Source organism: Erinaceus europaeus, chromosome 8 (genome assembly GCF_950295315.1).
Source record: "Erinaceus europaeus chromosome 8, mEriEur2.1, whole genome shotgun sequence".
Classification (NCBI taxonomy): Eukaryota; Metazoa; Chordata; class Mammalia; order Eulipotyphla; family Erinaceidae; genus Erinaceus; species Erinaceus europaeus.
Window position 1 is genome coordinate 30,573,964 of NC_080169.1, and position 15,393 is coordinate 30,589,356.

The following is a 15,393-nucleotide window of genomic DNA, read 5'->3' on the forward strand; positions in this document are numbered from 1 at the left end:
AAGATCTTCTCCCATTCTGTGAGGGATCTGTTTGTTTAATAGTTTCTTTGGATGTGCGGAAACTTTTCAATTTGATGTAGTCCCACTGGTTTGTTTCTGCTTTAGTCTTCCTTGCAATTGGGTTTGATTCATCAAAGATGTCCTTGAGGTGTAGGTGGGAAAGTGTTTTACCAATGTTTTCCTCTAAGTATTTGATTGTTTCTGGTCTGACATCTAGGTCTTTGATCCATTTGGAGTTGATTTTTGTTTCTGGTGAGATAAAGTGGTTCAATTTCATTCTTCTGCATGTTTCAACCCAGTTTTCCCAGCACCATTTATTGAAGAGAGCCTCCTTTTTCCATTTAATCCTTTGGGCCCCCTTATCAAAGATTAGATGTCCATAGGTGTTGGGATTTACTTCTGGGCTTTCAATTCTGTTCCACTGGTCTGTGTGCCTATTTTTGTTCCAGTACCATGCTGTTTTGATGATGATGGCTTTTTAATATAGTTTAAGGTCTGGGAGTGTGATGCCTCCATTTCTGTTTCTTTTCCTTAAGATGGTTTTGGCAATTCTAGGTGTTTTCAGGTTCCAAATAAATGATTGTAGTGTTTGTTCTATTCTCTTAAAGAAGCTTGGTGGAACTTTGATGGGTATTGCATTAAATTTGTATATGGCTCTGGGGAGAATATTCATTTTGATGATATTTATTCTTCCAATCCATGAGCATGGGATATCTTTCCATTTCTTGGTATCAGTTTCTATTTCCTTGAGTAGCGACTCATATTTTTCAGCATACAAGTCTTTCACTTCTTTGGTCAACTTTATTCCTAGGTATTTGATTGATTTTGCTGAAACAGTGAATGGGACTGATTTCTGGATGTCTTCTTCTTCAGATTTAGTGTTTGCATAAAAAAATGCCACTGATTTTTGTACATTGATTTTGTAGCCTGACACCTTGCTATATTGCCTAATAACGTCCAGTAGTTTTACGCTGGATTCTTTAGGTTTTTCTATGTATACTACTATATCATCTACAAATAGTGAGAGCTTGACTTCTTTCCTTCCAATCTGTATTCCTTTGATTTCTTTCTCTTGCCTGATTGCTATGGCAAGAACTTCCAATACTATGTTGAAGAGTAACAGTGACAGTGGACAGCCCTGTCTAGTCCCCGATCTGAGGGGGAATGCTTTCAGCTTCTGTCCATTGAGTATGATGTTGGCTGTAGGTTTGCTATGTATAGACTCCACTATCTTGAGGAATTTCCCATCTATTCCCATTTTTTGTAGAGTTTTGTGCATGAATGGGTGTTGGATTTTGTCAAAGGCTTTCTCTGCATCTATTGAGATAATCATGTGGTTTTTGGCTTTGCTTTTATTGATGTGGTGAATGACATTGATTGACTTACGGATGTTGGACCAGCCTTGCATTCCTGGGATGAATCCCACTTGGTCATGATGAACAATCTTTTTGATGTGTTGCTGTATCCGGTTGGCCAAGATCTTGTTTAATATTTTGGCATCTATGTTCATCAGAGATATTGGTCTGTAGTTTTCCTTTTTTTGTTCTGTCCCTATCAGCTTTTGGTATCAGGGTGATGTTGGCTTCATAAAAGGTGGAAGGGAGTATTCCTGTTTCTTCAATCTTATGGAATAGCTTAAGAAGTATGGGTATTAACTGTTTCCTGAAAGTTTTGTAGAATTCGTTTGTGAAGCCATCTAGTCCAGGACTTTTGTTGTTGGGGAGATTCTTAATAACAGTTTCAATTTCTTTGTCTGTGATTGGTGCATTTAGATTTTGTAGTTCTTCTTGGTTCAGTTTTGGAAGTGCATATGTTTCTAGGAATTGTTCCATTTCTTCCAGATTCTCTAGCTTGGTGGCATATAGTTCTTGATAGAAGTTTCGCAGGATTCTCTGGATTTCTGTGGTGTCAGTTGTGATATCTCCTGCATCGTTTACAATTCTATTAATTTGAGTCTTCTCTCTTTTTTGTTTCGTGAGTCTGGCTAGGGGGTTCTCAATTTTGTTTAATCTTTCAAAGAAACAACATTTGGCTTCATTGATCTTTTGTATGGTTCCTTTATTTTCGATGTTGTTTATTTCTGCTTGAACTTTAGTGATTTCTGTCCTTCTGCTTGCTTTAGGGTTCCTTTGTTCCTCTTCCTCTAAGACCTTGAGGTGTGCAGTAAGGTCATTCATTTGAGCTTCTTCTTGGTGTTTAATATGTGATTGTATGGCTATAAGTTTCCCTCTCAGTACTGCTTTAGCTGTGTCCCAAATATTTTGATAGGTTGTGTCTTCATTTTCATTAGTTTCCAGGAACATTTGAATTTCCTGCTTGAGTGAGTCTCTGACCCAGTGGTTCTTAAGTAGCATGTTGTTTAGTTTCCAAATTCTGTGTCTTTTAATAATTTTCCATTTGTTGTTAAATGTTAGTTTTACTCCACTGTGGTCTGAGAAGATACTTGGGATGATTTCAATGCTCTTGAATTTATTGATGCTGTATTTATGTCCTAACATGTGTTCTATCCTTGAATATGTGTTATGTGGATTTGAAAAGAAGGTGTATTCCAGTTTTTTGGGGTGGAGGAGTCTGAAAATGTCCAAGAGGTCTAGTCTGTCGATGTCTTCATTCAATTCTCTTGTGTCTTTATTGGTTCTCTGCTTTGTTGATCTGTCTAAGTGTGAGAGTGGGGTATTGAAGTCTCCCACTATTATTGTATTACTATTGAAGTATTTTTGAAATTCTTTCAGTAGATGCTTAATGTATTTAGATGGTCCCTCGTTGGGTGCATAGATGTTAATAATTGTTAAGTCTTCTTGGCTGATTGATCCTCTAATCATTATGTAATGTCCTTGCCTATCTTTTATTACTTTATTTAATTTAAAATCTATCGTGTCTGAGATGAGAATGGCTGTTCCTGCCCTTTTTTGTGGTCCGTTAGCCTGTATGATAGTTTTTCATCCTTTCACTTTAAGTCTGTGTTTATCTTCTTGTGGCAGATGGGATTCTTGCAAGCAGCATATGGTTGGGTTATGTTTTCTGATCCATCCCCCCACCCTGTGCATTTTGATGGGTGAGTTTAAGCCATTGACATTTATAGATATTACAGATTTAATGTATTGTAGTGCTATTGTTCTAAAAAATTGTTTGCTCTGATTTATTGCAAGTATTGTAGTGATGTTCTTGTTTATAAGAGGTCTTTTAGTACCTCTTTCAGGGCCGGCTTGGTGATGGTTGCCTCCTTTAACTGTTGTTTGTCTAAGAAGGTTTTGATCCCTCCATCTAGTTTGAATGAAAGTCTAGCAGGATATATTATCCTTGGTTGAAACCCTTTTTCATTCAGGGCTCGGTAGATATCTTGCCACTCCCTTCTGGCTTTTAGAGTTTGAGTGGAGAAGTCTGCAGATAATCTTATGGGTTTTCCCTTGTATGTGACTTTTTGTTTCTCTCTTGCAGCCTTTAGGATCCTTTCTTTATCCTTACTTCTTCTTATTGTGACTATGATGTGTCTTGGTGTCTTCAGGTCTGGGTTGATTCTGTTTGGTACTCTCTGGGCCTCTTGAATCTTGATATCCTTTCTGTTATTCAGGTCTGGTAAGTTTTCTTGTATTATTTCCTCTAGAATGTTTGCTTCCCCTTCCTCTCTTTCTTCCTCTGGCAGGCCAATTATGCGAATGTTACTTCTTTTGAGATCATCCCATATGTCTCTGTTGTTGTTTTCAGTGTCTCTGAATCTCTTTTTAAGCTCTTTCACCTCTTTCTTTGTTTTCTCTAACTCATCCTCTGTCTGACTAATTCTGTTTTCTGCTTCTGTTAGTCTGCTTTCCCTTGCCTCAGCTTCTTTCTTCATTACAGCTATTTCAGCTTTCTGTTCTCTAATTGCCTCAAGATAATCAGTATTTTCCTTGGGGGTCTCAACTGTTGTTTCCCTAATACTGCCATTCCTTTCCTCCAATGTTGTTTTCATTTCTGTGATTAATAAGTTTATTATTGCTTGCATACTTTTCTTATCTATGGTTACTTCTGGCTGATTTGTAGTTTCTTCTGGGCTCTTGTCTTCATTCATTGGAGTAGCAGTTTTATTTGTTTTTGATCTACCCATTTTTTTGATTTATGTGTTTCTTTTTTTTTTATTCTCTGTTGTTCCTCAGTTGTTGTGTCTTGAGTACAAGTAACACTGTACTATATACCTTTATGACAATTGCACTCACCAACCTCCAGAATTACAGTAGCAACTGAAGTAAGTATTGAAGTAGTTTAATCATTACCAGTTAGCCAAACAATTTCTCCAGTCCATGAAAAAATAGTAACCAAATCCCAGTGAAGAAAGAGAAAAGAGAGTATAGCAAGAATAGACAGTTATGAAAATCTACTATCCACTGTATATTCTAGGGGTAACAAGAGGGGAAAGGGAACTAGAGCAGAGATACACACATAGAGAGTCCACTCTGAGTCAGATTTCTTCCCCAAAATAATTCACAAATTCAGAAAGGCAAAGAAGAAGGAAGAAGTGTATGACAAGATTAAAAAAAAAAAGAGAGAGAGACAAGAGAGAGAAAAGGGAGAAGATAAGAAAAAAAGTTGTAATTAAAGAGCAGTGCAAGGAAATTCCCAAATGTATATCAGTGAATTCAAAAAAGCACCCTGTTTGGTGGTGTGGGGTATCCTGCTAGGAGCTGGTCCCCAGGGACTGCTTATGGGGGGAGGGGGGGAAGGAGGTATGCTTTAAAATTAAAAGGAAGAAAAAGAATTTTTTCCCCTACTCTAATTCTTAACCCAAATTAAGTTATAGTCACCTCCTTGGTGTCACCACTAGGACCCCTTATTGGCTGGCCTGCTAAAGGCAGAAAGTCCTACTGTTTCCAGGAGATGTGTTTGGAGCTCAGCGGCCAGCAGCTTCTCAGTCCGCCATCTTCCGGGAAACCCCCCCCTCCAGACTTTTTAAAAGGATTTCTCGAAAATGAAAACTAGCTCCAAGTCCTTTGATCCAATGAGAGCTATACTCAAGAAGTCTTTGGATCCGCCCTCAGGGTCACAGTGGTCCCTGGAGACTCCCAATAGAAAGCCCCCAAGCTATAGTGCTCCTTCCGGGTCCTCTGCCGGCCGCCCAGCAGCGCTCTGCAACCAGCGGAGGAGCCGCCTTCCAGGGAGGAGGACTATGCCCGGCGCACCCACCTTGCCCGCCGCCGCTTGGGAAGTTTGGAGCAGCCCGCCTGCTAGTCCGTGCCACCTTTACTCTAATTCTTAACCCAAATTAAATTATAGTCACTTCCTTGGTGTCAACACTAGGTCCCCTTATTGACTGGCCTGCTAAAGGCAGAATATCCTACCGTTTCCAGAAGATGTGATCAGAGCTCACGCTGCTAGCAGCTTCTCAGTCCGGCATCTTCCGCAAGAGCACTTTTAAAGCAGAAAGATTACCAGTACTAATATTAAAGTATAAGTTTTTAAAAGTTGCATGTGTCAAAGATTTATTCAACTTGTTTCAGGCAACAAAATGGTAGTTGGTTCCAAGAAGAATTAGAGAAAGACTTAAAGACAGTGGGAAAAGATTGTTGGAAAAAGATCGCAAGATTACATGTAATATTCCTCAATATCCTATAGGACAATATAATCTTAACTTTTGTTGTTATTATTATTTGGGGAGTATTTTGTGTGGTTTCACATACTCAATATATTTCTTCTTTTTTTTTTTTTCCTCTTGAAAGCTTGGTCATATTTTTCTTTCTTTTTTTCTCTCTTGAGAGAGAAAGGTAGAAGAGATACCACAGTATCATTTCACCATCCATGGGGCTTGGGGAAGAAGAATAGACTGTACTTCATAATATAAATCTGTAATGAAGAAAACTCTATAAATCAATATAATTAGTAATAGTGAGTAAGAAAAAGTAAAAAAAATTCCCTAAATAATTAGGTAATTTGGGGGGGGGCAGTTAAATGGTCCAATGTGACATAGAAAGAACATGCTGCCCTTCTTTTAGTCCAATTTTGAATACCTTTTCTTAATAATAATATCATTTATCATATGCCAGTCAAGGATTATATACGTAGTTCATTTAATTACTCCCCCAGCACTTAATGAATGTCAACTAGGTGTGAAGAAGCACTGTTCTAGGTGCTAAAAACACAATAAAACAGACAAAACTCTTGCTCTCACATTGCTGCTCTGAGCTAGATTTATACTGGCTTGATTAGAGCTCTACTGACTTGCACTGCACTTCTACCAGCTACTTCCAGATGCTTTCTTTTCCTCATCTGAAATGTAAATTTCAGTGAATATTGCTTCTCCTCACCCCTCTCATAGTGAAAGTACATTTTCATTTTCTCCTGAAATATAAGCAGGTGTGACACAGTAGAGGATTATAATGTCTGTGTATGGTGCAGCTTACCCTGTTGTCCTTCTGACACTGTTATGTGAAAAGCATCTTTAGCTAGCTTGTGGGGCAGTGAGGAATCAACCTGCAGCTCAAAGATGCACCCAGCTAAGTCTCATTTAGATAATTTTATTCTCAGTCAACCCACAGAACAAGAATAAATGTGTATTACTGTAAGGTACATAACTGTAGGGAGGCTTGTTATATAGCACTAGCAAGGCAATCATCAATCTGAGGGTTATTTTGAGATTTGATTTAGCTTAAATATATAGAAATCACACTTAGATCAGTACCTGATACATTTAAGCATTATAAGGTATTTATTATTTGTTAGGGAGTAGAAAACATAAGAAAATTAAATAAGCAAAGATAAAGTATGGTCTGCAGGTGTCTCTCTTTCACCCTCTTTACCCCCACCTCCTATCTCATTTTCTCTCTGTCGTATCCAATGGAGAAAATAGCTGCCAGGAGCAGTGGATTAGTAGTGCTGACACCAAGTCCATTCACTTATTTTCCCAGGTAATAGAACACTCACCACTATTCAAAGTTTTAATGAAACACAGGCTATCCAACTGGAAATTTCATTTTGTACCTGTAGTCAATGCAAAGTGGAAATAATGAGATCATGTTTATTTTAAATATTTTATTTATCTGGATACAGACCAAAAAATAGTCGAGAGGAGCATGAGGAGTTATAAAAGAAGAGAGACAGAGAGACATCTGCAGCACAGCTTCACTACTTGTGAAGCTTCCCCCCTACAGAAGACCAGGGGCTTGAACCTAGGTCCTCAGATATTATTAACATGCGTTCTCAAACAGGTGCCTACCACCTGGCCTCCAAGATCATGTTCTTAAATATAATTTGTCAAATGCAGCTCAGGATATGGAACAGTGGATTAAGCACTGGTCTAGCAAGTATGCAAGTATGAGGTTCTGAGTTCAAACCCTAGCATCAAAGATCCCAGATTGGAGTTCTCATTCTATTTCCTTCTACCTTTCATAAATAACTAAGTAAATTAAAAAAACTTCAAAAATATAATCTGCTATCTCTCTTGTTCGTCCAACTTGCTGGCTAGTATATGAATAAGGTATGCTGAGCCATGTCCATTCATGTAAGAATATGAAGAGATGTTCAATTTCCCTCACAAAAGAAAAATGTTAAGTACAAATTATAATATTATACTATATATTTGTACTTGCTAGCTTTAAGATTGACTTATTTTTTGCATAGATGAGAGAGTTGGAATATATATTTATACATGTGTACACACATAATTCAATAGGACTTTAAAATTGCATGATCTCAAGTAATTTGTCAATTTCTAAAAGACTTACTTATTAATTTGTCCCTTGATCCAACAATATGGCTTCTAGAAATTTATATTCAGGGCTAGTCATTAGAATACTAACTCTAAGAGAGAAAGATAGGAAACTACCTACATGTCCAGCAGTAGGAGACTGGACACCCAAACAATGGAGTAATGTCAAGTCAAACAAAAAATACTTATAGACTTTAGTGAAATGATTTACACACTGTATTTGTAAATGAAAAATGAAGCAAAGGAAAAAATGTGTTAATTTTACTATTATTCACCTATGAAAGCAGAGGACTGTGACACAGATGCCAAACATAGTATTTACTGATATGTAAAATTAAATGGCACAATGAAAGGATAAGTCAAAGTTGTTCATACACTGAGAACATGTGAGGAAAGTATGGATAGACTCTAAACTTGTGAAAATGTGCGCCACTTCCTATAGTCTCCACCTGCAGGGGGAGTGCTTTTCAAGTGAAGCAGTTTTGCAGCAGGTGTTTCTCTTCCTTTTTATCTCTGCCTTAACTCTCAATTCTGACTATCTCTACCCAACACATAAGTAAAGGTAATATAAATTTTACATTCGTTTTATATATTTTACACCTTTAAAAGCCAAAATAAAAATTAATCAGGGGCCAGGCGGTGGCACACCTGATTAAGCTCACATAGTATGAAGCACAAGGACGTGTGCAAGGACCCTAGATCTAGCCAAGGGCTCCCCATCTGCAGGGGGATTGCCTCATAAGTGATGAAGCAGGTCTGCAGGTGTCTATCTTTCTCTCTCCCTGTTTTCCCCTCCTCTCTCAATTTCTCTGTCTGTCCTATTAAAAAAAATGGCGACAGGACCAGTGGATTTGTAGCACCAGTACCAAGTAGTATAGTGTAGTGTACTGAGCCTCAGTGATAATCCTAGAGGCAAAAAAAAAAAAAAAAAAAATCAAATGAATTTACAGAGTTTGTGGCATCACCATACAGAAAAAAATATTTTAAGTGTTTTTTTCAAATATTTTGTTTATTTAGGTAAGTATTTATTTACTTATTGGATAGAGAGAAATTGGCAAGGAAGAAGAGACAGAGAGAGACACTTGCAACACTGCTTCACTGCTTGGGAAGCCTTCCTCTTTGCTTGAACCCAGGTCCCTTGAACATTATGTCCTCTGTGCTCTATGAGGTGCATCACTGCCTGCCAGTAATTTTTAAAAGAATAATAGGAGCTATCTAAGAATAATTAGATAGCATTTAGTAGAGTGCCCACCATGCTGTGAACAAGGTCTGTTTTTTATTCCAGACACTACATGCTATCACCTGCCACTAAGGAAGCTCCATGGATAATGAAATGGTGTTGGTCTCTCTCCCTTTGTCCCTTACTTCTCTCCTTCTCAGAAAAATAATGAAAACTTGAGCCCAGTATGCTACTCAGTGGCATTGTGTTTGTTCAAGGTCTTGGATTTATCTCTTTATACCACATTATTATTTTTTTTTAATGGACATGTATATAGTTCAAGTGGTAGATCATGGAACTCTAATGTCTGAGGATCACAGTTTGAGCCCCGATATTTTGTGTGTACTCTCTATCAATATCTATGCCCTACTTCTCTAACATAAATAAATAAATAAATATCGGCAATATGTTGCTAAAGAGGTCTAATTTTTAAAATACACAAAACAAAAAATGTAGGTAAATAATTTTAGCAATTATATTAGCAGTGGCTTGGTATCATTATTGTTCTTATTATTATACTGTGTGTGTCTGCAGGTATCTAGCTTTCTCTCTCTCTCTCCTTCCTCTCTCACTTTCTCTCTGTTTTATCAAGATATATATACTATGAGTGGTGGATTTGTAATACCAGCATTGAGCCCCAGCAATAACCCTGATGGCAATTTAAAAAAGACCAAGACAAACAAGCAATAAATAAGCCAGCTGGAGGACCAGTCTGATAGGTGGTACAGTGGATAAAGGATTGAACCCTCAAGCATGAAGTCCCAAGTTCAGTTTCAAGCATTGCATGTTCCAGGGTTATTTCTCCCTCCCTCACTCAGTCCATATTCTCCTTCTCTCTCTCTCTCTCTCTCTGTCTCATCTCTCTCTCTGTCATAAATAAATAACTAGTCATGAGTAAAGTAAAAAAAAAAATTGAAGAAATCAGGATCCTGCAGAGGGAGAAGCTGAACTGTTGAGGCAGTTGCAAAAGACGACTTAGCTAATCACACTTGAAACACTTAAACTATGATGGACCTCTAAAGCTATTCCACATTGAAGCATGGGACTCACACCTGTGTAACTCCACACTAGCAACTCCTTGAAGGTAAACTGTAACTTGGAAAGGAGAATAACCTTGGCCAAGGCAGTACCTTTGGCTGTGGGCAATTCCTGGGGAGGAAAAGTGAGGTATCAGCAGAGAACATTCCCAACAGCTGGGATATGAGTACCTTGTTGTTGAAGGATGAAATGAGGGCAGCATCTACTACAGACACAAATGAATAATTACATGGGTATCACTGTTAGCTATAAGTCTTTGCATAGTAGAAAAAGAGACAAAATGGATGGGGTTGAGTAAAAACCTCCTCAGAATTTATTTCAAAATTGAAGTTTCTTCAGTAGGCAGATGAAATTGCTCACTTGGACAATGTGCTGCTTTGTCATGTATGCGACTCGGGTTCCAGCCTGGCCCTCACCACAATGAAGGAAGATTTGGTGCTATGATCTCTTTCACTTTTTCTTTGTCTCTGCCTCTCTGCCTGTCTCTACCAAGGAGGACGAGTATCAGGAGGAAGTGGAGGAGGAGGAGAACTTTGAAAAAGAGTTTGAAGTATCCCTTTGAAGTGAGCATCACTAATGCTTAGGTGTCAGTCTCTAAATACCACCTTCCAGGAAAAACAAACAAGCACAACAAAGAAAATGAGAAATAGCTGAGTCTAGCTGTGAAGCAAGAATAGGACAAACTGGTCTTAGAACACTTTGTAATGCCAGAAAGAAAAGAAGCTACCAAATACTGGTGAGGACATGTCAAAATTTTCAGGATCACTAACTTGATTAAACTCGAATTACCTTAAACTTGAATTTAAATTAAAAAAAAAGAATTTCAGTGACTGGGATGGCGTTCAGTGGTAGAGGAAATGCCTTCCATATATGAGGTTATGGACCTCATCCCTGGCACTTAACTCTCAAAATGGAACACCCAAATCTTCATTTGTAATATTCCAGCCTTTAGGTTCATGATTAGTCAACTGTTTGTTCCGCTTTATGTCTTAACTCTCTTTTCAGCCACCAGGTTCCACATGCTACCATAATGCCAATCAGACTTCCCTGGGCAGACAACCCCACCAATGTGTCCTGGAGCCATGCTTCCCCAGAGCTCTGCCCCACTAGGGAAAGAGAGAGACAGTCTGGGAGTATGGATCGACCTGCCAGTGCCCATGTTCAGTGGGGAAGCAATTACAGAAGCCAGACCTTCCACCTTCTGCACCCCATAATGACCCTGGGTCCATACTCCCAGAGGGATAAAAATAGGAAAGCTATCAGGGGAGGGGATGGGATATGGAGTTCTGGTGATGGGAACTGTGTGGAATTGTACCCCTCTTATCCTATGGTTTTGTCAGTGTTTATTTTTTATAAATAAAAAATTTTTTTAAAATAATTTAAATAAAAGAAACAAACAAAAGTGAAAACTAAGGGCCAGTAGGGCATGTGAACACCTTCAATCCACAGTACAACATGGGAGTGTCAGAACACTGAAGAAAGTTCTGGTGCTGTGGTGTCTCTCCCTCTGAAATAAAAAGAATGAAAAAGTTTGCTTGGGAGAGCTGAAATTGCATATGTATGAGACCCTCAGTACTGAAAATTATATACAGACAGGCATATCAATAACTTTTAAGTAATTATGCAAGTCATGTGGTCTGGGAGGTGGCTCAGTGATAGAGCTTTGGACTTTTTGACTTCCTTGGGCAGATGACGTTACCTATGTGTCCCAGAACCTCACTTCTCCAGGGCATGACCACAATGGAGAAAGATAGAAACAGTCCGGGGGTGTAGATTAACCTGCTAGTGCCCATGTCTAGCAGAGAAGCAATTTCAGAAGACAGAACTCCTATCTTCTTCACCTCCTAATATTTTTTTGTCCATATTCCCAGCAAGGGAGAAATGATAGGAGAGGGTGACAAGAGGGCTCTGAACTCCAACTCCATCAAGACCTGGAGAGAGAATAAGAAGGAGAGAAAAAGAAAGGACATTCTGAAGTAGTAATAAGTATATGTGTAACTTAGAAGTGAAGGCAGGGCCATAGAAAAAATGGGCAGATGGGAGTTGGGTGGTAGCGCAACGGGTTAAGCACAGGTGGTAGCGCAGCAGGTTAAGCACAGGTGGCACAAAGTGCAAGGACCAGCATAAGGATCCCAGTTCGAGCCCCTGGCTCCCCACCTGCAGGGGAGTCGCTTCACAAGTAATAAAGCAGGTCTGCAGGTGTCTATCTTTCTCTCCTCCTCTCTGTCTTCCCCTCCTCTCTCCAGTTCTCTCTGACCTATCCAATGACAACGACAACAATAATAATTACAACAATAAAAAAAAGAAAAATGGGCAGATATACAAATATAGACAGACAGGTGTAGAAATAATAGTTAACCTATATCTGCAACCTTGGGAGAACTATTGTACCTTCCAGTGGGCAGAATGGGAATACAGAACTCTGGTGGTGAAAATGGTGCAAAATTGTGCTTCTGTTATCTTGTGATTTTGTGAACCAGTATTAAGTCACTAACAAAATAAAAAAAATTAAAAATTAGTAATTATGCCAGTCTATTACTGTATAATGAATTGTGCTTGTGCTTCTAGCTTTTGCTTATAATAAAAGAAAATTTGAGAGCAACTTACCTCTCATCCTACAACAATAAAAATGCTAAACATCCTGCAAAACCACTTGATTTGAACCCATAATAGAGTTGAGATAGCATGACAATGAATGGCTCTGAAACCTCTGAAGAGACAGGACAAGAGCAGTTACTTAGTTAGAGTAGTGTTCATTAGATGCTGGCAAAAAAAAAACCAAAAAAAAAAAAAAACAGTTAAATTTTGTTTCAAATTGATTTCAATAATGTGGTCTATTTAGTGAAAATGCAAACTGATGAGCCACAGACATAAAAATAATTTTCTCCCATTCACAGATCTCCATGGCTATGAAAGTATTTTTACTTTTAAAAGTTTGATAAGGGGCCCAGGAGATGAGTTAAAAGATAAAACACATGCTTACTACAGGTAAGATCCTGGATTCAATTCAATTCCCAGCACCACAGTGGAATACCATGGATAGCACCAGGGAATTTCATGGTAAAGCAATGCTTTGATCTCCTTCTCCTTCCTTCCTTCTCTCACTAAAGCAAAACACAGAACAGAACAGAATAGCATAACAATATGGCAGAAATGATAATGTGGTACTATGTAATAAAGGCCCAGTAGTTTTCTTCTCTCTTTCTTTCTGGGGTCATTAACTGTTATATGGTGAGGATCCTTGAGATGTCTTCCTTCCAACAATAATGTAAGTGATTCACCATCAAAGCCTATAGCCCCAGTCAAATTTTCACATGACTTCAATCCCTGTCAACATTTCCACTGCAAGCACGTAACTGACCATGAACTAGACAAACTCAATTAAGCTGTTCCAAAATTATCGACCCCTAGGAACTATACAATTATCTGTGTATGTTATTTTAAACCATTGGTCTAATAGAGTGTTCAGTGTTTCCTTTGTATAAATAAAAAATAAATTAAAAAAGAAAAAAGAGATGTTGTTATAATAAATATCTAAAATGAAGGATTGGAAGGTAACTACACAAACTTTTTATTAAAATTATTATTAACTATAATCTTGATGAAACTTGAGCATATTTCTTTAGGAGGTTTTGAGGAGCCTGTGGAGGAAAGACGTAGAAGAGAAGAAATCAAGGTAAATCTTACTGGAATAAACCCATGGAACTACATCAAATTAAAAATCTTCTGCACATCAAAAGAAACCAATACTCAAACAAAGAGACCCCTCACAGAAGGGGAGATCTTTACATGCCAGACATCAGACAAGAGGTTAATAACCAAAATATATAAAAAGCTTGCCAAATTCAACAGCAAGAAAACAAATGATCCCATCTAAAAATGGGGAGAGGACCTGGATAGAATATTCACCTCAAAAGAGATCCAAAAGGCCAAGAAACACATGAAAAAATGCTCCAAGTCATTGACTGTCAGAGAAGTGCAAATAAGGACAACAATGAGATACCACTTCACTCCTGTAAAAATGTCATACATCAGAAAAGGTAGCAGCAACAAATGCTGGAGAGATTGTGGGGATAAAGGAACCCTCCTGCATTGCTCCTGGCAATGTCAATTGGTCCAACCCCTGTGGAAAGCAGTCTGGAGAACCCTCAGACGGCTAGAAATGGACCTACCCTATGATCCTGCAATTCCTCTCCTGGGGATATATCCTAAGGAACCCAGCACACCCATCCTAAAAGATTTGTGTGTATCCATGTTCACAGCAGCACAATTTGTGATAGCCAAAACCTGGAAGCAACCCAGGTGTGTAACAACAGATGAGTGGCTGAGCAAGTTGTGGTATATATGCACTCAGGTATTGGAAAATAGTGATTTCACCGTTTTCAGCCCATCTTGGATGGAGCTTGAAGAAATCATGTTAAATGAGATAAATCAGAATCAAAAGGGTGAATATGGGATGATCTCATCCACAGGCAGAATTTGAAAAACAAGATCAGAAGAGAAAACACTAAGCAGAACTTGGACTGGAGTTGGTGTATTGCACTGAAGTAAAACTCTAGGGTTGGGGCTGGGGGGAGAGTACAGGTCCTGGAACACGATGACAGAGGATCTAGAGAAGGTTGTATTGTTATGTGGAAAACTGAGAAATGTTATGCATGTACAAACTACTGTATTTACTGGTGGTTGTAAAACATTAATCCCCCAATAAAGGAAAAAAGACAAGAAAAAAAAAATTACTGGAAACTGAAGGAAGAGGGTCCTTGTTACATGGCAGCAAATTGTTCGGCAGTATTTTTTACTGTAATGATGCAGAAAGTAGAGAGAATACTTTATGATTGGGTGATTTATTTAGCTGAGTAATTTTCAATCCAGAATACTGGAAGTATTGCCTTCCCTTCCCCCTTCCCACTTGTAGTAAAGGTAAAAGGAAAAAGACAGGCTAGAGAAAAAAAAATCTGTTAAGTAAAAATAAATCAGAATTTGGTGGACTGAAAACCCTCAAACTTTACAGATGGCAAGCAATGCAAAAATTAAGAAAATGGGAAAACCAAAGCACAGGCACTATCAAATAGATGGGTGGTCTAAAGGTGAATCTGGTCCTTCGTTGTGGAAGATGACAAGTTGGTGGAAGGTGTGGTGTGCTGGTATCTAACATGGTGAGATAAGAAACTGTACAACTGTGCACTTCCTGACAGAGCCACAGAACATAGATATAGACCAGGGCCATGAGATACAGCATATGTGTACATGCATCCATAAATTAGAGGAAAATATATACCTTAAAGTAAAAGTGAACAGTAGTTTGCAGTGACTCAATAAGTGTAGCAAGGAGTAGAAAGACCTAAAAAAGACACTTTTTAAATTATACTTAATCAAATAGTTTTTACTTAGACCACACAAATATGAAGAGCCTAGACCTCTAATAGATCCCTTTCTCCACTATTGCTGGTCATCTCCATCA